Raw genomic sequence first — 22,242 nt, 5'->3', positions numbered from 1 at the left:
ACGGAATTCGGGCCATCTACAAACGACAGAAAGCAAAATTAATTATCAACAATGAGATATCAAAGGACTTTAACATTGAAAGGGGGACAAGACAAGGTTGTCCTCTGTCCCCCTTGTTATTTATTTTAACACTTGAAACGCTTCTAATAGCACTAAGAAAAGATAAAGAAATTAGTGGAGTAAATCTAGGACCAATCTGTTACAAGACAAAAGCATTTGCCGATGACCTGATTATAATAACTGAAAATCCCATGGAAAGTATTATTAAAGCATTAGAAAAAATGAAAGAATTTGGTAAAGTATCGGGCTTTAAATTAAATAAAGAAAAATCCAAGTTATTGGTGAAAAATCTGAGAGGGAAGAATAAGGAAGAATTGGCTAAATTAACAGGAATCAAAATTGAAAATAAAGTGAATTATTTAGGAATTTGGATTACGAATAATAATTCTAATTTGTTTAAAGATAATTATATCAAAAAATGGAAAGAAATCAAAGAGAGCATGGGAAAATGGGAAAAATTAAAATTAACAATATCTGGCAGAATTGCAATGGTCAAAATGATGATATTACCGAAAATGATGTTCCTCTTCCAAAACATTCCAGTAGTGATAGGATTGAGACACTTTAAGAATTGGCAAAAAGATCTAGCCGACTTCATCTGGCAGGGGAAGAAGGCCAGGATAAAAATGGAGAATCTGATAAAACCAAGAGAAAATGGCGGATTTGCACTCCCAGAACTGAGAAGATATTATGAGGCAGCATGTTGGAGCTGGATTAAGGAGTGGCTAATTTTGAAAGACATAGAAATTCTAAATTTAGAAGGATGGGATAAATTATTTGGATGGCATGGTTATCTATTTTATGGAAAAGTCCCAATGCATAATGGTTTTAAGAATCATTTGGTAAGGAAAGCGCTACTAGAGGTATGGGATCGAACTAAAGATAAAATTATAGATAGAATACCCGGTTGGGCTTCTCCGATAGAAGCAAATGCCACCCTGAGAGTCAACAAAAAAGAAGTCTGGCCAACTTATAGAGACATGATCGAGGAAAAAAATGATACCTTAAAATTAAAAGATTATGAAATATTAAAAACAAGAGGAATAAGCTGGCTAGAATTCTTTCAGTTAAAAGCGACATATGAGAAAGATATTAAATGTAATGGAATTGGAATGAAAATAACTAAATTTGAAAAAGAGGTTTTGTTAAGTAAAGAAAAAACAATAGCCAAAATGTATAAATTATTAGGTCCCACAGAATTGGAAGAAGATGCAAAAGGAAAATGGATGTTGAAATGGGAGCAAGATTTGGGTTATGAAATTGCACACGAGAATTGGAGTAATTTTTGGACTAAGGGTATAAATTTTACCGCCAGCATTACTCTAAAGGAAAATTATATGAAGATGCACCATCGTTGGTATATGGTGCCTAGCAAATTGGCAAAAATGAACAACTCGTGTAGTGATAAATGCTGGAGATGTGACAATGCAGTGGGCAATTTTTTTCATATATGGTGGGCTTGTCCCAAAATAAAAAAAAATTGGGAACTAATCCATGAAGAGATTAAAAAACTGATCAAAATGTCTCCTCCCAAAAAGGCCGAAATGTATTTATTGGGCATTTTGTACAATGAAATTCCTAGTGAAAGGAGGAATATTTTTATGTACGCTTCAACTGCTGCCAGGATGCTAGTCGCGAGTAAGTGGAAAAGTACAGACATCCCGACAAAGGGTGAATGGATTAATAAAATTTGCGAATATCTGGAACTAGCAAAATTGACGGATGTAATTAACAATAAACCTAAAGCCTTGATAAGGAAACAATGGGGATATTTAAATGATTATCTAGGTAAACAAGGTCTGGGAACTAAAATCTGGCTATGTTTGGACTAACCCTGTCGTTGATGAAATGAGATGTTTATAGGATGAAAATAAGAAAAATTTATTCTAGTGTCGACATAAGGACAAAAAGACAGTTAAGTTAAGAATGTATTAATTTACTTACTGTACGATGAAGCGGTGGAAGTCAATATTATTACTTTTTTTTCTTTTTCTTCTCTCTTTTTTCTTTTCTTCTCAGCCTCTGCCTTCTTCTCTACTTCTTTTTGCTTTCTTTAACTTCTTCGTCCTTCACTCTTTCCTTTCCTTTCTCTTTTTCCCTTCTTTCTTTTCTGTTTATCTATTTATTTATTTTTACTTTTTTCGAGTTCCTTTATTTAAGTTATCTATATTTTTTTTCGATTAAAGATGTTTTTATTGTTAATGTTTTGAAACATAACTTAGAAACATCTGTTTATGAGCACGCGTGTGTAATTGTTTATGTGTGTTTTTATCTGAAATAATCAATAAAGATTTAATTATTTAAAAAAAAAAGAGAGAGAGAATGCAATCACAAGGGGCTTCTCCTTGCTGCCACAACACATTTCCCATGGTCAATCAGGGTAGACAGTACTGACAGTACTGAGCTAGACCAATGGTCTGATTCAATGTCGTATGTTCCTGCATGTGCCACTGATTCAGTCACCAAATACCACATGGCCAAGGTCAGCCACCCATTGGCACTCTCTTAATATGCCCAACCAGAATAGCTGACACGTTTAACAATCCTAGCGTAAAAAGGTCTTTAATATTCAGGAGCTGTTAAGCTCCAGAAATACTTAGCTGCCAGGAGAACCCAAATTAAAATCTAGATTGAGAATTATAGGGGGAATATATTCAATGTGTCCTGGCCAGTGAATGTTTTAGATCAATAGGTTTGATTCTTTGGCCAAAACCTAATTTGAATTTAACAAACCTAATTTGCTGTATAGAAATGCCAAGGATATTGATCTAATCATTTACTGACATAGAACTAATAATAGTATTTGTACTGAGTATTACATAGTGCTTCCCCCCCTAAATGCTTAAAGTACTTCAAATATGTAACCTAAATAATCTTTGCAATGATCGTATAAGTAAGGCAAAGGCATTATTATCATGAATTTACATCAGCAAGGCTGGGAGGCTGAGAGATAGTGGCCACTCCTTTAAAAAGGTAAAGGAGCGCTGACAGTTAAGTCCAGTTGCAAACGACTCTGGGGTTGTGGCGCTCATCTCGCTTTACTGGCCAAGGGAGCCGACTGCAGCGTTCGTACAGAGCCCCCAGTCGTTTCATGGACTATTGACTTTATTCTTTATTCTTCCGCTGCCACCAATTTTGTGGGGGGAAAACCCAGGGCTCCCCAGTGAAGTACTGAGTCTCAGTCAGGTAGAGTTAACAATGAAGATTAAAGTTTATTTCAAACACAAACAAGATTCAAAATATATTCGAAACGCTGTCACTCTATTACCTCTCAGTCTTGTCCCTGTATATAACTCACTCCCCTCCCAAAAGAACCAATCAAACTAACTGCCAAAACCTTTGGACTGAGCTGCAAAATCAGGTAGGCTCCGCCTCTCAGCTTTCTTATTGGTCAACCTATTAACCCTTTCTCTCTCCCAATACAAACGTATCCCAAAAGAATGGGGAAATGCCACACCGACGTTTGTCGGCAGACAGTTTTTCCGGGTCATGTGGCCAGCATGACTAAGCCGCTTCTGGCAAACCAGAGCAGCACATGGAAACACCATTTACCTTCCCCCCGGAGTGGTACCTATTTATCTACTTGCACATTGATGTGCTTTTGAACTGCTAGGTGGGCAGGAGCTGGGACCGAGCAACGGGAGCTCACCCCGTCGCGGGGATTCGAACCGCTGACCTTGTGATCAGCAAGCCCTAGGCTCAGAGGTTTAGACCACAGCACCACCCGTGTCCCTATTAATTGATGGTAAAATTCAGATTTGTACCAGGAACTTCCACCACATTCTGCACTGCCTTCCTAGGTTGCAATGCTACTCACAGTTTGATTGTTTTAATCAACACAAACCTGAAGTTATTGTTGGGTCCCCTGGTTTTAAGCAGCTGAACAGCACAGAGAATTACATTCCAAATCTTTTATGTAAGCAGTACATATGTGAGGTCTATATACTATAGTGCTTTTTGCCTCGCCATGATGTTTCCTGAGAGAGCCTGGGATGTGGCTAATTAGGCAAAATTGTGGATTAGCTCCCTAGTTTATCTTCAAATCTATTAATAGTGAAGTCTCTAGAGAAAAACCTAGATAAGGTTATCTTTCCACCTTGCTATAAGTGAGTACAGTGGATGTAAGGGCCTAAAATACTATCCTTCAATGAACAATAAGTTGAAGCTGAACCTTCTCATAATTAGCCGCTATTCTACAAGTGCATCACAGCTGCTTATAAATCATTAGCATAAAAAGTAAACATGTAGAATAGCAGTGCAATTCAACACTTGTGAATTCAAAAGTAGATTGTGTAGATCCATATCATAGATTGGGAACCTGTTGTTGGACTGCAACTCCACCAGCCTCAGCCAGCATAGCTATTGGTCAGGAGATGAGTTGTGCTCCAGCAATATGAGGGTGTGAGGGCTCAGGTTTTGTGGTTCTGATCAAGACAAACAGCTACCCATTTTCAACTCAGAGCAAAAAAGATGTTGAAATGTGATCTCCAAAATCCTAAATGATGCTTTTTAAGCACAGGGATAAGTTATGAAGATAAACCAGATGTTCCTTTATTATTCCTATAGAATAAATTATTTTAGCAGCTACATTTTCTTTTCACTGCAACCTCCCTCTGCCAAAATTCACCCCACAACAGAAAGGGAAAGGTACCAAATCTCTGCTGTCCATTGCATCTGCTCAACATAGCGACCATCTTTCCACATGGTACAGATTCTAGCAGGTTTGGCTCTACGGGTAGAGCCCAGCACAAAAGTTGTCTATTCATCTAACAAGAAAATAAAAAAGATGAGACAAAATAGACTTTGTCCCTTGCTTCTTTGTCAGCTGGCTCCAAAGCCATGAAACTGACCTGTTTTTGCTTTTTACCCCCACAGACACAAAGCTTAGATTTTTATTTTAAAAACTTCTAGGCACAAGATCCTGTTTAAAAAGTGGCTGTTAATTTGTAAACTGAGTAGAAGTATTCAGGACTTAATTAAAATGCATACAGTTTAACAGACGTTTCATGAGTTACAAATAATAAACAAAAAAAATCACAGAATTGCAGAACATGAACCTATTTTATTCAACATTGTTGCTGTTTTTCTGGTGAGTTGGCATCACTACCAGTCACCCTATACAGAAAACACCCCTTCTAAAAAGTTGTGTGTGTCCTTAACGTAAACAGATTTTCCCCCTTCCAATCCTAAAGCCACTAACATCAGCAGAACTAGTGTGTATTCAAGAGGATTGTATTGTAGAGATCTGGAGGTTTTTAAAAGTGTTTTATTTTAGTGCAAATGCATAAGTAAGAACAAGTTATTAAATGACTCATTGATTGCTGAGTGCAACACTGCAAAATTGTTATTAGTTTTAGCTCACTGTTTAGAGCCAATGGTGGGCAATGGTAGTTAAGGATAAATCCTTCTCCTAATCCACTTGTTTGCCATATTTTTTTTAACAATTATTTCAGGTCTGAAGAACAATGAGTAAAGAGTAACTGCATTTCATCCCAATAACATTTTTAATGGGCATTTGGGCCCAAAATGGGTAGTTACAGGCAAAAACTGGCAGCTTACATATAACATTTGGGGGCTCAATAATTCAGTTCATGCAAAAGTTTCATTTTGCTAGGTGACATAAAAACTGGTATTTTTTCAAGTAAGTGGGATAGGATCGCAGCTTTAACCACCCTCATTTGCAATAGCAACCAGATACTGATTTGTTTTTCATTCCAAAGGACAGGTGACAGAACACTAAACAGAAATTGTTTTAAAATTAAGATTTTCACTGCTGGCTTTGGAGGAAGAGTTGGGCAAGATAAACTTGTACACCCCATTTTTGCTTCCTTGTTCTGCTGTGCTAGAGATAAATGCATGGGAGGTACCCCTAACTGCTGCTGCTTCTCATATTCCTCACTGTTGTCACCATGCCATTGTTACCTAAGGGCCAAAAAGACCATGAGTAAGAGTTGTGGTTTTCTGGATATCCCATCCATCAGGAAATTTGTTTCAGTATCATTGAAGAGGTCTCTTTGGCAATTTCCTTGTCTCTGTGGGGACTTGGCAGCAGGGGATGAAGCAGAGAGCAACTCTCTTCCACTCCTTTGCCACTGAACCCTGATGCCACCAGGAAATACAATATTAAGCCAGGGAGTTTCTGATTTATATCCCCACCTTTCTACCACAATGATGGAACCCATATCTGTGTACCTAGAACTGACAGGTGCTATCTTAGCAGAGCGCTCACAAGACCCAGGCCTGAACATTTGGGGGTCATGGTTTTTCATGCAGAAGGTCCCAGGTTCAATCCATGGCATATTCAGGTAGGGCTAGGAGACATGCCTACCTGCTGAAACCCTGGAGAGCTTCCACCAGTCAGTGTGCTAGATGGACCAATGATCTGACTGGGCAACTTCCTTCATTCCTAACCTAAGAGTAGCCCTGCTGGATCAGGCTGAAGGTCCATCTGGTTCATCATCCTGTTCTCACAATGGCCAACCTGATGCCTATGAGAAGTTTGCAAGCAGGAGCTGAGTGCAACAGAGGTTCTCCACTTCTGGTTCCTGGTAGTTACCTCCAGCAGTGGAGGCAGAACATAGCCTTCATGGCCAGAGGCTACTGACATTCATAGCCACCTGTGTAGCTTCAGCAAAGTGTCTGCATCAGGGGCCCTGAGACCCTTCCAAATCCATCTTTATAGAAATAGATCTGGCTTTTGTGTGGGAGGATGTGCATACCTGCTTGCAGAAGCTGTAATTCCTTTTTACAACACAGTGTTTTCCCTCTTTAGAACAATGGCATGCGAGTTTATTTATTCCACCTTGCCCCACAGTGTAATCCAAGCCCATGTTTTTCTTTCAAAGCAAAGAAGAAAAATATGCCTCCTTATTGAAAGAGCTCTCATTTCCAACATAAAACAGGTATGGAGGGTTTAAAATAAACAATATTCAAGTGTTGCAATATATCTGTTTTATGTTTGTGCACAGACAGTGTGCATTTCTTGTATCTAAACAATAAGAGGGGTTTTTTTATTTAAAAAAATAATCATACCTGTCCTGAAGAAATCTACACTCATATGCTACAATAAATCTGTCTTTCGATTGATGTGACATAAAGCAGATAAGGGAAGCACCAAAATGTATTTTATTATTTCCTTGCTGTAATAACTTAGTACTGTATTTATATCAGGATGGTCAAACTTGGGGTGCTTTTTATTTTGCATGTTTTGTGCTCTTTCCTGATGCATACAGGTAAAAATTTAACAGCTGGACCTTTTTCTTGCTCCAGAGATGCAGTGATGGGGATTTATGCCTCAGTCATTAGCACAATGTGTTTGTGGCTGGAAATAGGCTACTGAAGACTCCAGTGACTGGACCTACATGAGTCATGTTCATTTATTTCAATGATCCTATTCTGGGTATAAGTTAGGGCCCTTCTGTGCTATATACTTAAACCAATATCATACTGCTTTAAACAGTTATGGCTTCTCCCCTGCCGAAAATAATAATAATCCTGGGGACTATTTTAGTTTGTTAAGGGTGCTAAAAGTTGTTAGGAGACAACTGTTCCCTTCATTGAGCTACAATTTCCAGAGCGGTTTATCATTCCCTCTTGCCAGGGAACTCTGGGAATGGTAGCTGTCTGAGGGGAATAGGGGTCTCCTTACAACTCTCAGCACCCTTAACAAATTACAGTTCTTGGGATTCTTTGGGGGAAACTGCCTGTTAAAGTGGTTATGTTGTTGCTTTCAATGCATAGTATAGTTGGGACCTTAGTTAGATTCAACCTCAAATGTAAACTTGATAATATCTAAAAGAAGGCCCACATAAAAGCTCATAAATACATTAATAGGTCAAAATGAAGATTTGAAATACAAACATCTGAAGAATCCCTTTAATCAGACATGCTTCGATTTGGAAGAAACTCTGGTTTGAAATTTGGTACTATCGGCATTCCAGAGCCTTCATTCAACTTGCATTAGATTCTCCCCAGGCTACAGTCCCATTGTAGGCTTATGCCACCCAGGAAACATATGCCAGTGTTGCAAGAGTTTGTTCTTGTACTATATGCTCCTGCTGTTTGGAAACTTGTAATGCACTTGATTGTGTCATCTCAGCACAGAAACAGCTGGAGGTAACTGACACATTTCCTATAAAAATACAACCTGCAGAGAAGCGATCAGTGGCTGTGTTCACATATGAAGCTTAGAGTGGCTTCCCCCCCCCCAAATCAGTAATTCTGTTCACACGACCAAGCAGGGGCTTTTGAAAGTGTGGAGGAGAGCAGTGAGGTGAGAAAATCTGTTCTCTGCACATCATTTTCCTGTCACTTTCCTTATTGCAAAAAGCCCAACCTTTTTTGTGGGGGGTTGTTTTGCAAGGCTTCCTAATAAACTGTAATTGTGCAACTTGAATTTGATGGTATGTTTATTTATTTTGACAATTTATATGTCACACAATTACTATCCTCTCTAAGCAGTGTACAAGTAATGCAATAGAGTACAGGTAAAAAATCAGGTAAAACTATAGAATCTCAATACAAAAAAATGTCTGTTGGAAATATATATACTCTTCATTAGGTGCTGGAAGTTCAACAGGGACCTGTCTGACCTCAACTGGAAGGAAGTTCCATAAAATTAGGCTCACAGTACTGTACTAAACACATGACTCCTGGTGGCTACAAGCTATGCATTCAAACCATGGGGGACCACTAGCAGTGACTCCTGCAAAGACCTCTGTAATTAGGCAGGGATATAAGGAATTGGGCAGTCTTGCGTGTATCCTGGACCCAAACTGTTGAGGGCATTGGAAATTAATAAAAGAACCCTGAACTTGTCCCAGTAGCTTTTGAGCACTGGGGCATGTGATTGAATCCCACTTGAAAATAGTGACAGTCTGGATTCTCTGGAAGAACTCCGAATCTCACTTCAGCACTGGAAACTGGACAGCATCCATTTCCACACTTGATGGCAGCAAACTCACTTCGGCGAAACACAGCTCTCCAAAGCTCCCTAATGCCTGCTTGCTTTCAGGATTCCTTATGTCAGGCATAGACAAACTCCATCCCTCCGGATGTTTTGAGACTACAATTCCCATCATCCCTGACCACTGGTCCTGTTAGCTAGGGATGAGGGGAATTGTAGTTCCAAAACATCTGGAGGGCCGGAGTTTGCCTATGCCTGCCTTATGTAGTGGTGTAAACAGTGCTAGTTTGTAAAGCAAACATAAAATGTGCCCTGACCAGGATACACATTCTGATTTCCTCCACCCCCACATTGCATCAACCCAACTTTCCCATGTATAGTGAAATAAATACTCAAGGGCTATTTAAGCCCCTTGTCCGTGCTCAAATTACACAGAGAAAGGAGAGTGAGAGTTTAATGAAATCCGCAAGGCCCATCCTACATTCCATAGGATTCATAGGGTAAGAAAAGGGGAAATGGACATGCGTGCAAACTTTTGCTTAACTTTCTGCTGTACTTTGATTTCAGATACATCAAAGGTGTTATATGAAGAGAGAGAGCAGTTAGCTGGGCAAATTGACTGCACTCTCGGCTACTTTGTTACAATCCTGCTTGTTCAAAGAAAGAATGAAACAATGCCATACAAGTAAAATAATGACTCATGCAGTAATGAAACAATGTATTACGTTGAATACAAATTGCAAGCAAGCTATTATTGGAATTCTGTGCCCATTAAGCACTCAAAGGATTACAACTAGCAAACAAATCAGTACTAGTCAAAACGTTCTAAAAACAGAAAACAAGGTCATATTATTCAAGCAAATTACTAATTATAAACAGTGCTACTCAGTAATTATTTTGGCCTTTTAAAAACAAAAACAAAACAAAAAATCATCGCCATCATAACATGGAAAGTTTATTTGGTGGACAAAGGATTCTGTGCGCACTGATGAATGTGGAAAGGCTTGCAAATGTGGTGTCTGGAGTCACAGGCTTGCCTGCAAGAGTTCAGAAAGCTGCTCATGTACCCTTTACAAAAAGCCAAGAAGGAAGGCAGCCTTTGTTGGTTGTTTAAAAGGAGACCACCAGTATCATGGTTGGATAGAAATAACACATTTTACATAGCAGGCTGTGGTAAGGATGACGACAATGATGATAACAGCAGATTCCATAACCAGCCTTTACAAGGCTGATTCATTTTTTTAAAAAAAATCCCACAACCATTGTATCAAACAAAATCAGGTTACAGTTCCATTTACAAAAGGCCTCATCCGTATTGGTTTCTGCTAGCTTTTGAAGATACACTTGTTTAGAGAAGCATTCCCCTGAACTTGAACTTCTTGAGACAGCTGTTCTAATTGTTAAACTTTTTAATGGGTTTGTTTTGCGGTATATTTTAAAAATGGGTGTTTTTAATGTTTTCTTGTTTATTCTAATTATGGATGGCCTTTATAGCTGATTTTATGCTTGTAAACCACATTTTGGCAGGTAAGCAGTATACAGATTAATTATTAACACTAACAACATACTTAATATGCCAGGTTAATATAATGAGATCATCCTAAATATCTCATTTCCCAAGGAATTCTGTTTTTAAAACATGTTCCCTACTACACGGTTATCTTTTTGTTGTTGTTGTTATAACAAAACATCCAAAAGATTATATGGAGTGCATCAAAATGGATGTTTCTTGCGTGGTTGGTGCTGCTTGTGAATGCAGATTTTCTCCAGCACCCACAATGACAGCCCATATTTTTATCTGCATTTAATCCAAAGGTTTCATGGCCAGGAAAAATAAGCTATGTTTAAAAAATCCTGTTGTCTTTTATAATATGTCAGTGACCTGCTTGCAGTATTAAAACTACCTGAAAGCACCCTTACTTAGCCAAATTATGCCAGAAAGGAACAGTATTTCAGACTGTTCACCTGGACACAGTGCTTTCTATCATTTGTTTATTAGCAACACAAATAAAACAGCCCAGTAAAAACAAGTTCTTCATTGGACATAGCTGGACTTACTTCCAGGTAAATATGCATTCGATTGCACCGCACACGCATTATAATTATATGAAAAACGTGCCATGCCATATTTTATCTAGTATACCAAACTGCCTAATCCTAAGGCTGGTACGGGGAGTTGTTTTTAAATAAAAATAAATGTGACTAGTTGACAAAATTCTGTTTAGGCTCCAGGAAGTTGTGTGCCTCCACACACTCATAGTAGGGCTTAGTTGTTTGGCTCATATTCAAGTTCCACTTGGTTCACTGGATGAATTACTATGAGATTGCCTGGTGAGGTGCAAGAGCACAGATAAGAGCAATAATCAAGATAGGTGGTTTCTGACTCCATGGTGCTTTTGAGGCTGTTTGGGCTGTGTGAGGAGCAACAAGCGATACACTTGAGATAAGGGAGGCTGGCAGTATATCCAGTGCATGTAAGTGAAGCGAAGCGGGACACAGGAGGCAAGGCTAATGACTGTGAGCTATTATTGTGGCGGGAATTGGTTGGCTAAGCTCTGTCATTTATAAAAGTATTTGGCTTTGGTCCTTCCTCAGAAGGAGAAAGGAGAGGCGGCATTGCTTGTAGCAGTAAAGAGAAGAAAATCCGGTTGTACTAGTTGATGGAAGCAGCCGCGTAAGGCAAATGAGCTCAGCATGGCTCAGCAGCTCATGTATATTGTGTGCACGTGCAGCCATAAGAGGAATACTTAGCAGTCCTATAGCACTTTTGAGCATTCAATGTACTTTGCATATATTACCTTGGCTTTCAGAGGGCTCTGGTTAGATTTTAAGGAGGAACTACCTAATTTGCATGCCCTAGCCTGTGAAAATTGCACTTCCCCAAATTTTGTAATGTCAGCTTTCCGAGTAAATAATTTGGATAGAAATGCATATATTGGGGAGGGAAGTGTGCATAAAATGCATGAATTAGTGAAAACAGCATACAAAATGCATTGTATTAGGGGAAATGCTGACAGAAATCTGCTTATTAGAAGTTCATTCTAAAATGCTGACAAATTTTATACACACATACAAGCCAACGCACAAACCGAAGCAGAAATGTGGACAAATGCATTTAAGACTGGAAGAAGAAGGAGAAACCAAAATTGAGAGTCATCCATCCCTAGCTGCAGTACAAACACCCAAAATGTGGCACCTAAAAACTAAATGTATTATGGCTTAAGCTTTCATAGGCTTACACAATAATAAATGTGTTAGTCTCTAAAATGCCACAAGGACACTAATCCTTACAGGGGAAGCCTGCATTATTAGCCCCTTATTTTAGGTGAGAGGGGCTGAAAGAATAGTGGTTAAATCTACCTAATGGTTTGTTGTCAAAAAGCAAGTGTTGTCCTGGCTCTTTTAACAGCTATGCTACCCTAATATTCAAACTGACCCGTGCCTCATTTGAAGAAAGACAGCATGTTCCCCGTTGCACTAATGAAACTTCACGTCTCAAGGGCTGACAAACACATGGCATTCCCCACACCAGGGATGGGCAAACTTTGGACTTTCAGGATCTACTGGTACTTTGTTGTTGTTTTTATTAGAACCCTGAGATGTATCAGCTGGAACCACATATTTATACACTTAGAATTAAAGAATTCCAAGACCAGGAATTGGTTTTATGTGCTAGAACTGAACAGAATTCAAAGTTCTTTCCATTACACACAACCACCCCTGCTTTACCAAAAACTATCTTCATTACAGGGGCAGGATCATTTTGGTGCTGCTATTATTAACCAGTTGGGAGTCAGACACCCTTACTGATCTACTGCAAATAAGCACTGGATTGCTGATCAGTAACCATTTCTGATTTTTGAATTGTTTTGCCAATTATTTTTTATGGTTTTTCCAGATTTTAACCCAATTAGTATACAAATTATTTCCAAATTAATAGAATTTTGTTTAAGTGACTTTGAATTATTGTGAGTTTGTATTGAGCTGCTGTCATTATTTGCTGAGGGTTTTTTGTGTGTATTTGCCTTATTTTGTGCTATTGTGGGTAGGGTTTCTCCCCCCCCCCAAGATTATATTGGTAGGGGGGAAATGCTAATTTTTTATGCTATTGTTATTATTGTGAGCTGCTTTGAACTTAGCCCAGTTGCTGGAAAAGCAGAATACAAATATCAAATCAAATGACCTGCAGATATGCCAATGGATCCAGATCTACCTCTTACTCACCCTTGCACTACAGAGCCAGTTTGAGGCAGACCTCATCAGAGCAGTATTCCTTAGGAGCAAGAGTAACAGATGTGCTGTATAAGTTCCAGAGAAAAACTACAGCCCCCCCCCCTTGACGGTTTATAGATGTTTTTGCAAATTTTATTACAACTTTGTATGTTGTACTGCTTGACATATTTTAATGAAAAGTGCAGATTCTGGAATACTTCATTAAACAAATATGTATAAGACACTACAGAGATCCTGTTGCAGAGGTTTGTTTCGTGTAATGAGTGCCAAGATATATATGGGGGTCCTTCTGGACTCACAACTGTCCTTGGAGTCGTAGGTCAACTCTGTGTCTAGGGCAGCTGCCTACCAGCTTTATCTGGTACACCAGCTGAGACCCTGCCTTCTGTCCCACCAGAAACTACCATTAATTCAGAATGCAGCTGCTAGATTGGTGACTGGGACCATATAACACCAGTCCTAAAAGATCAGCATTGGGTCCTGGTATGTTTCTGAGCACAATTCAAAGTGTTGGTGCTGACCTTTAAAGTGCTAAATGGCTTTGGCCCTGTATACCTGAAGGAGCATCTCCACTCCCATATTCAGCTCCAAAAGCCTTCTGATGGTTCCCTCACTGCGAGAAATGAAGTTGCAGGAAACCAGGCACAGGGCCTTCTTGGTAGTTGCACCTACCCTGTGGAACACCCTCCTGTCGGGTGTCAAAGAGATAAACAATCATATGACTTTTCAGAGACATCTGAAGGCAGCTGTGTTTTGGGAAGCTTTTAATGGTTGATGTTTTGGTGTGTTCCACTATACTTTGTTGGAAGCTGCCCACAGTGGCTGGGGCAACCTAGACAGAAGAATGGGGAACAAGAAATTTGTTGTTTTTGTTGTTGTTGTTACTATCATCATCACTAATACCAACTTTTGCAATCTAATTACAACTTTGCAATCTAATTACAAACTTGCAATAAAACTTTAAACATATTTCTAGTTACGGTATAGCTGATAAAAGGAGACTTCAGATCCATTTCCTTAACTAGTACTCAAATAAAGAATAACTACAGAAGCAAATTAGACTTGCAAATGTTACACAGCAACAATACCTTTTTTTGGGAGACACAATGTGTTCAGTTCTCCCAAGAGCCCACAGACCACTTAGATCCTTCCTGTCATTTTGAAAAGAGGTATTAAAAGCCACAGGAACAAGATCACTAGGGAAGAATGACAGTTGATTCTAAATGATAGCAACCCAGTATGGTGCACTGCTGTTGTTGCCACGAACAGTATGATAGCTTCATAATCATGGGCAATAGAGATATTGGATATTTTCTGAGGAAGTTGCATTGTCCCCACATAATAACACTGATTTAGGATTCTTCTCACAATTTCCGTTAACAGTAGCATCTGCAGAGAGGAGTTTTGTTTCAATTGCTTGATACACTCATCACAAAAGAGAGAGCTGTGGAGATCAATGACAAGTCAAGTATGTCTGTTAGGTTCTGCCAAAACAAAAAAAATCACCACAACCTCAAAGGGACATAAAACTAGGGTGGGGTAAATTAGTTTGCCTCTGCCAAAAGAAAAGGGCTGAGCCATTCTGGACATTGACTTGTTTCCTTTTTCTTATGAAAGGCATATCTTTTTTGAGAAATACATTAATATGTTACATTAATGACTTTTCTGTGATTAGCATCCCATATATTATGGTATTTATCTGACGAAGGTGCCTCTGTCCACAAAGGCTTATGCCATAACAAATTTGTTCATCTTGGTTGTTTTCATTTTCATGTGTGTGAGAGCAGTCACAGTGTGTCGGGGGAGAAAAGGCAGATTGCTGTGCCAACCTTGAGATAGTGCAGCAAACAGACCCAAACTGGCCCTGATGTTATTGTGTGATGGAAGCAACTCAAGTCTTTCTGCATCCCCAGAACAGCCCATTTTGGGGCTTTAATCCACCCATTCATTGGGCAGATAGAAGACAGAACTCTGCTCTTGCAGAGTGACACTGCCATCACTTCACATAAGAGGCTGACTTCAGCCTCTTATGTGAAGGTCTGGGTGCTGAGCCCAAGCTAACCCCTCTACTAGCCTGGCACAAAGAGGGCTTGGAATGCTGTGTTAATCTATTAACATCAAAGGGTATGAGAATGCCCTTACTCAGGCATCCCTAGACTTCAGCCCTCCAGATGTTTTGGACTACAATCCCCATCTTCCCCGACCACTGGTCCTGTTAGCTAGGGATCATGGGAGTTGTAGGCCAAAACACCTGGAGGGCCGCAGTTTGGGGAGCCTGCCCTAACTGGATATCACCATCAATAGTCTAGGTTTATCTGTGGTGTACTGAGATGGCATGAATGGCAGTTTAGTTTTAGGCCAAGAATTGCTGCTTGTCTATACAAAACTGCAAATTCTTTTAGCATTTTTAATCTTATTTTAAATGTAAACACGTATCAACAAGAATATTAATATCAGAATCAATGTAATTTACAAGATCCATTGTTTTGCAGGCTTTTTCCAAGTCATATAACACAAATACTTATTTAAGTCAGCCATCCCCAAATATTGAGTTCCTCCAGATGTAGAGGGCTAACACTGCCTAGCCCTGGCTAGTATGGCCCAATGGTCAGGGATTATGCAAGTTGTATTCCAGCAACCTCTGGAGAGCACCAGACTGGGGAAAGTGAGTTTAAATAGGAGGATAAGAGAGAGACTACAATATTACTTCTACACAGAAGACTATGGGGGCTGCACGTTCTTTTGTATACCATGAAAATCTTTAATAATTTATTATTATTATTTTTAAAAAAATTAGACTATGGGGGCAATCCTATAGCAAGTTCCACCAAGATGAGCAGGTTAGGATGTGTCGCCATTCTTGGCTTAGCCAAAGATATGCATGTGTCCTTCTCTCTTTCCTGTCGCAGCTGTGTCCGGGGGATCCAAACAAAAAAAGAGATGTTTCAGTGGGGGGGGGGAGAGAGACAGGAGGGGAACCTAGACTGCATCCTAAGCCAGTTTGGTCATGTGACCCTAGGAAGCCTGTGGGAGTTGCTCCGGCAAAAGCATCCCACCCCAGAAGAAAATGGGAAGGGCCCGATCCTCAGAAATTGGGCCCAAACTCGGATGGCAGCCCTACCCAGGATGTTCCAAATAGGATCTTGGGATCCAGAAAATCTCCCGGCCAATCTCATGGCAGCACCCACAGGATATAAGCCCAGCATGCCCTGGCCCAGCTTGCTCCCCTCCCCTCCCCAGGGCTTCTAACGGGCTCAACATCTGACATCGGTTTACACCAGCATCAACTAGAAAGCATTAAAGGCTAGTTACAATTTTAATGAGAACACTGTTATTTTGGGTGCTGTTAAATAATTAATTGAAGCTCCTAAGATTGTTTGAGTAGTGAAAGGGAAACATTTTCAGAAAATTGCTCAAAAGCCTCATTGCACCAAATAATAGCTTACCATTTTTTCATAGTAAATTGCTTTCGGTAGCAGTCATTAAGGTTTCTATTAGACTTTTTAAACAAACATTTTCTTATTGGATTGATGTAGCTATCCAAGCTAGTCTAAAACCAAAATTTCCCAACTTCCATCTCTTCAATATTTTTTAAAAAATCCTAAGGGCTAGGAAAAAATACAATGCTAATAACCCACCCACCCCAGCTGATTGCAAGAGGTTATTATAGACTGTAGAAAAAGTAATAGTGCAAGCCCAACTGAAGTACAGTGGTACCTCGGGTTACAAATGCTTCAGGTTACAAACTCCGCTAACCCAGAAATAGTACCTCGGGTTAAGAACTTTGCTTCAGGATGAGAACAGAAATCGTGCTCCGGCGGCGCGGCGGCAGCAGGAGGCCCCATTAGCTAAACTGGTGCCTCAGGTTAAGAACAGTTTCAGGTTGAGAACGGCCCTCCGGAACGAATTAAGTTCTTAACCAGAGGTACCACTGTATATGGGAGGTGCAATGGTTTGGCTTAGTATATGGTCCTAAAAGGCACAGCATTGCACAGTAGGGGTGAAACTAGGCTTTATTTCACCTAGGTGAAAGACCCAGTTTGGTACACACACACACACACACACACACACACACACACACACACACACACCATTTGTGAACAAACACGCAGAGGTTGAATCTCAATGGCACCACTCTGGAGGCTTCACCCAGGGCAAAAACCCTGGCTAGCTGCACCTGCCGCCCCAGAAAAACTAAGGCTCTGTTGCATGGTACTTGATTATCTTAAATATAGTTCAATAAATTATCTGCATTATAATTAATGTTACAGTCTGCTTAATTCACCAAAATGAACATAGTCTTAGTCTCGAACAACAACATGAAAAAAAAAAATCACTTCCACAGCATCCTTCAGAATAAGTGGGATCAATTGCAAAAGGTAAAGTGAAAGCGGGAATCTAGATCTATGCATACATCACCCTTGCTGGATTGGGAGAATAACGAGGGATGCAAGAAAAAAAGCATTTATTGCCAATTGCATTTGTCATGAACCACCCCAAGGCCTTACTTTGTGTGCCATCTATTAGGAAGATGTGTTGAGTAAAAACTTGAAATATGACCTGTTTGCTGAAAACAGGGGGCAGAAATCTTTTAAAAGCTGATCACATGGTATAACCTTCAGATAATTATCAACAAGAACAAAAGCTATTTTTGATTGTATCCAGTTGTGCTGCTCAGCTGTCAGTAAGGCTTCCATCAGCAAAACAGGGAGGGAAACCATTCTTGTCGATAGCCTCCCTCCCTCCCTCCCTCCCCCATGACCCCCGAACCTGACCTATAGAGTCCCTCTGGAGTAGATTTAGAGGGTGGTGACTTCAGGGGGAAGGGAAATTACTGAAAATTGGTTCTCTTCTCATTTTTCTGACAAATGAAAGCCTTACCCCCAATTGATCAACACTGTTGGATACAACCCTGGGTCTGATACCCTTGGGGTGCAGAATCACACAGCAATAGTGGTGTTGCAGTTTAGGTTGGCTTAAAACTACTTCTTTGTTTCGTGAATTTTCTGGGAATTCAAAAGCTTAGGCTTAAAACAGTTTGCCTTTGAAGGTGCTGCCTTCCCAATGACTTGTCTGGGACTGTGGGGTTTCTTTCTCTTGGCCCACCAAGCTCCCCAAACAGGCAACCTCAAAATTATTTTTACTATATTGACTTTCTTCTTCTTCTTTGTTTATATTTCCCACTGAGTTTGATTTTTAAAAAGGGAGCAAATCTTCCTTACTACAAGATGAGGCATCCTGCTGGTATCTTGCTCAAAATATCCTTGCCAGCTTCTTGCCAGGAACACAGGGCAGGCTGCCCAGAAGGAGTGGGCAGCAGCTGGTGGCTTTTGCTCTCCAGTTTGCACACACTGGAGTGTTTAAAGGAAAGCTGCATTTCCTTTCTCGCTACAAAGGAAGAGTGAATCAGTGCTAATTTTAAATTGTCTTAAGCATAATACAGCATAATGAAAAAGGAAATTGCCATTTTGCTAGTCATGTGGATATGCACTACATGCAAAAAGTGGTGTTGCTTGTTTAACAAATGCTGTAACAACTGCACCCTTAGTACGAAACACTTTGAATTAGAAGCTCCACTAGCTTCCATGAATTATATTTCGAAGAAGGTGGGATTAGGGGAGCAGGCTAACAGTCTGATTGCAAACACAGGAAAGCTGCCGTATCGTGGGTCAACCTGTGGTCTATCTGGCTCAGTACTGTCTACATTCAGCAGCTCTCCAGGGTTTCAGGCAGGGGGTTCAATTTCCATAGCCTGCCATTCCATGCCTGAGACCAACGGTGCCCTGGGACTTATGACCTCACCTTCACAAGGGAGTTCCTGGCACTAATTTCCCTTTTCATCAAATGATACCTGCCCAAGTGCATCTCACACTTATTCCCAGGCAGCCCACCCCATGGAACCTGACAGCCCATTCTTAGTCTCCAGACACTGAACTACGAAACTGGAGAAACCAGTGGAGTGTGCTGGGAATCATCCTCCTTGACATATTGACATGAGTTCCCAGCTCTCTACTTTGATATGCTGCAGCAGTACAGAGGCTGACAGAACTGACTAAACGAAAACGTTGATCTGGATTAAACTGGATAAATCCCAGGAAGTAGAATTTCCTCGTCAAACACAAGACCCACCAATTCTGCAATCAACAGACACTACTCCTTGGGTTATGACATAGCTGGGTAAATAAGCCAACACCTTTACCACCAAACTTTCTGAGAAACAAGGGACCAGCATCCAAACACCAGGAGCTGTAATCACCCAAGAACCTGGTGCTGGCATGTATACATTCACACACAACATCACCCTTTTGCTTTGTTTTGACTGATGTGTTATGTACTGTACTTTTATGCTGTACTGTTTTTAATATTCAGTTGGAAGCCACCCAGAGTGGCTGGGGGAAATTATTATTATTATTATTCTCATTGTCTGGGAGCCTTTGGGCTAAAAGGCGGTACCGGTATATAAATATACCACACTATAATATCAATTTACAGCCGCAAGATCTCCTCTGAACACTGGATAGGTAAATGATTAACCCCTTCTCTGTTTTCCAGAGTCAGGTGCCAAATTGGCATGCTCCCATCTTTTTTCATATATGCATTTAACATAGCTCTCTCTCTTTCCCCCACTCTGAGAATTTATTCTCCATTTTAATGTGAATGCAGTAAGGAATTAGGTAAGAGGCAAAAGGGGAATTTATGTTTAATATACTGTACCAAATTTATTGTGTAATTGAATTTCCCTTTCCTACCTCACTTTAATAAATCTGCTGCCTTGGCATTCAATTTGAGATCCTGGTATGCATTGGAATTTCCAGATCCTGGACTCCCTTAAGCACATGCCCAGGGCAGTATGAGTCAACCACCAAAAAAGATTTCACTCCTTTCTCATGCGTGTTGAAGGGTCATGTGTGAAATGTGCAAATCCCCCAAAGCACAGGCAACATTCATTGGTGGTTAGCTACTCAGCTGTCATTGGGGGTTTCCAAGTACCTGCATAAAATTAAGATTTCAGAGGAAAGCTGAAGTAAGTTTGACAGACAGACAGCAGCAGTAGACTCAAGAGGGGTATTCTTATGTGGCAGAGACATATTTATGGCAGTGCAAATAAGTCAATTGTACAGGACTCCAAAATACCAGCAAGGGGCCCAGACTCTTAGCTTTCGTTTAGGAAAAGAAGTTTCCAAGTATAAATTTGAGCTGCTGTGCCCTGATATTTCTGTTAAATGAGCTGGTCTAGAAATTAGCCTCGAGCTAGAAAGGGGACTTTGGAGTGCATGATGCATTTGGTGGCCAATGGGAGGCAGGTTGATGTCTCTCATGAAAGGAGGCTCCTTCCTTCCTCACCCCTTGCACCACTAACAGAAGCTAGTAAACATTGTACTGTCTGGCTTCTGCCAGCTTTGTATTACCTGGCATGGTGTGGGTTAGAGGTAGCCTCCAACTATTATTATTATTTATATACCACCCTATATCCGCAGGTCTCAAGGCAGTTAACAGAATAAAATCGGAATATAAAACCACAGAATACATAATCAAAATCATCCCCCAACACATTTTAAAAGGGCATAGATTGTCCTCTTTATAGCGACTGAAACCTATTTAAACAATTATCCAACTGAAAATGTAAGCTACTTGAAAGTAAATAAATTATATATTAAATTGTATAGTGTAAATCACTTTGGGATGTCTCATGTGATGCAATTCATAAATGAATATAATAATAATAAATTGTGTTTTTTAAAAATTATAATGTTCTGTTTAATAAAAGTATTTGAGTCTGACACGGGATAGAGACATGAGACTATGTCAAACAAGCTAGAATAAAATTGTGGCAGAGGAAATGTATAAAGGATAGGAGGGAAAGGCAGTTTTTAATTAATACTGTATTAAGCTGTGGATCCTATGGGCGGTTGATAAATAAAAAATTGGATCTTGCACCTAGTGACATTAAAACAAACCAATGGAACACAAGTAGAACCCCCCCCCACCCACATGTGGTAGCTTAATAGTGGAAGTCTTCCACATAGTGCACTACAGAATTAAAATTGTAGTCCAGTCGTGGTGACACATTTGACATATCAAGCAACAGCACGTCATGTCACTAAACTCTGTACACTGTGATCTGAACAGACGTCTTCTGTCAAAGGGAAGCCTGTGCATTTGGCTTTATCTGCCTGCTTTCCCCTCCCTACCACAATCACCTCTGTCATTCATGCTTTTCTTTTGGCTGGAGCTTCAGTTCTATTATATATTGGACAGCAGCCTGGTTGTAACATGAGAGAGTGTTTAGTCCCACTGTGGTATATAGAACTTTGAAAAGTTAAAAAGAAAAAGTTGTGAGAAATATTTTTTTTCTATTTACATAAAACCCACTGAAAGACAAGTATAGTAAAAATAGGGTAGCACCAAACTAGCAGTGTGGGGTGGTGATTAACATCTTTGATGTCATGCAGAGTGTATGAAGGGAGAAAAGCCTTAAGGCATTTAAGGAAGTTTATTAATTACAATATCTGGTCACAATACTACCGTGTTTCTCATATTATAAGACACGTCTTATATTTATTTTTTCCTCAAAAAAACCCACTATGGCTTATTTTCAAGGGATGTCTTATATTTTTTCTCCTCCTCCTGCCGCGGCCAGCATTGCTGCTGCGCCTATCACTATGTCTTATTTCCGGGGTATGGCTTATATTCCTTGAATGCTTAAAAATCCTGCTATGGCTTATTTTATGGGTATGTCTTAAAATATGAGAAACAGGGTATGCTCAAATCCATTGGTCAAACGGCTTGACTTACTCTGCAGATCTATGCACATCTGGAATGTTTCAAAGAATGTCCTGAAATGTGTCAAAGTCACCTGAGTAAAGAAATCCAAGTTATACCTTTTCCTAAATAGGTAAGCCTACATGACAGGCCTTCATAATCTATGTAATGAAATTGACATAAAAAGTGGAAAATTCCATCCTCTGGTCCAGTTCCTGATTGATATGAAATATGTTTCAGAGAATCATTCTCTGTCTGCTTTCAGATGCGTGCTCATTGTA

The sequence above is a fragment of the Zootoca vivipara genome, chromosome 3, assembly GCF_963506605.1.
Source record: "Zootoca vivipara chromosome 3, rZooViv1.1, whole genome shotgun sequence".
Classification (NCBI taxonomy): domain Eukaryota; kingdom Metazoa; phylum Chordata; class Lepidosauria; order Squamata; family Lacertidae; genus Zootoca; species Zootoca vivipara.
Note: the sequence above shows the minus strand (reverse complement) of the source record.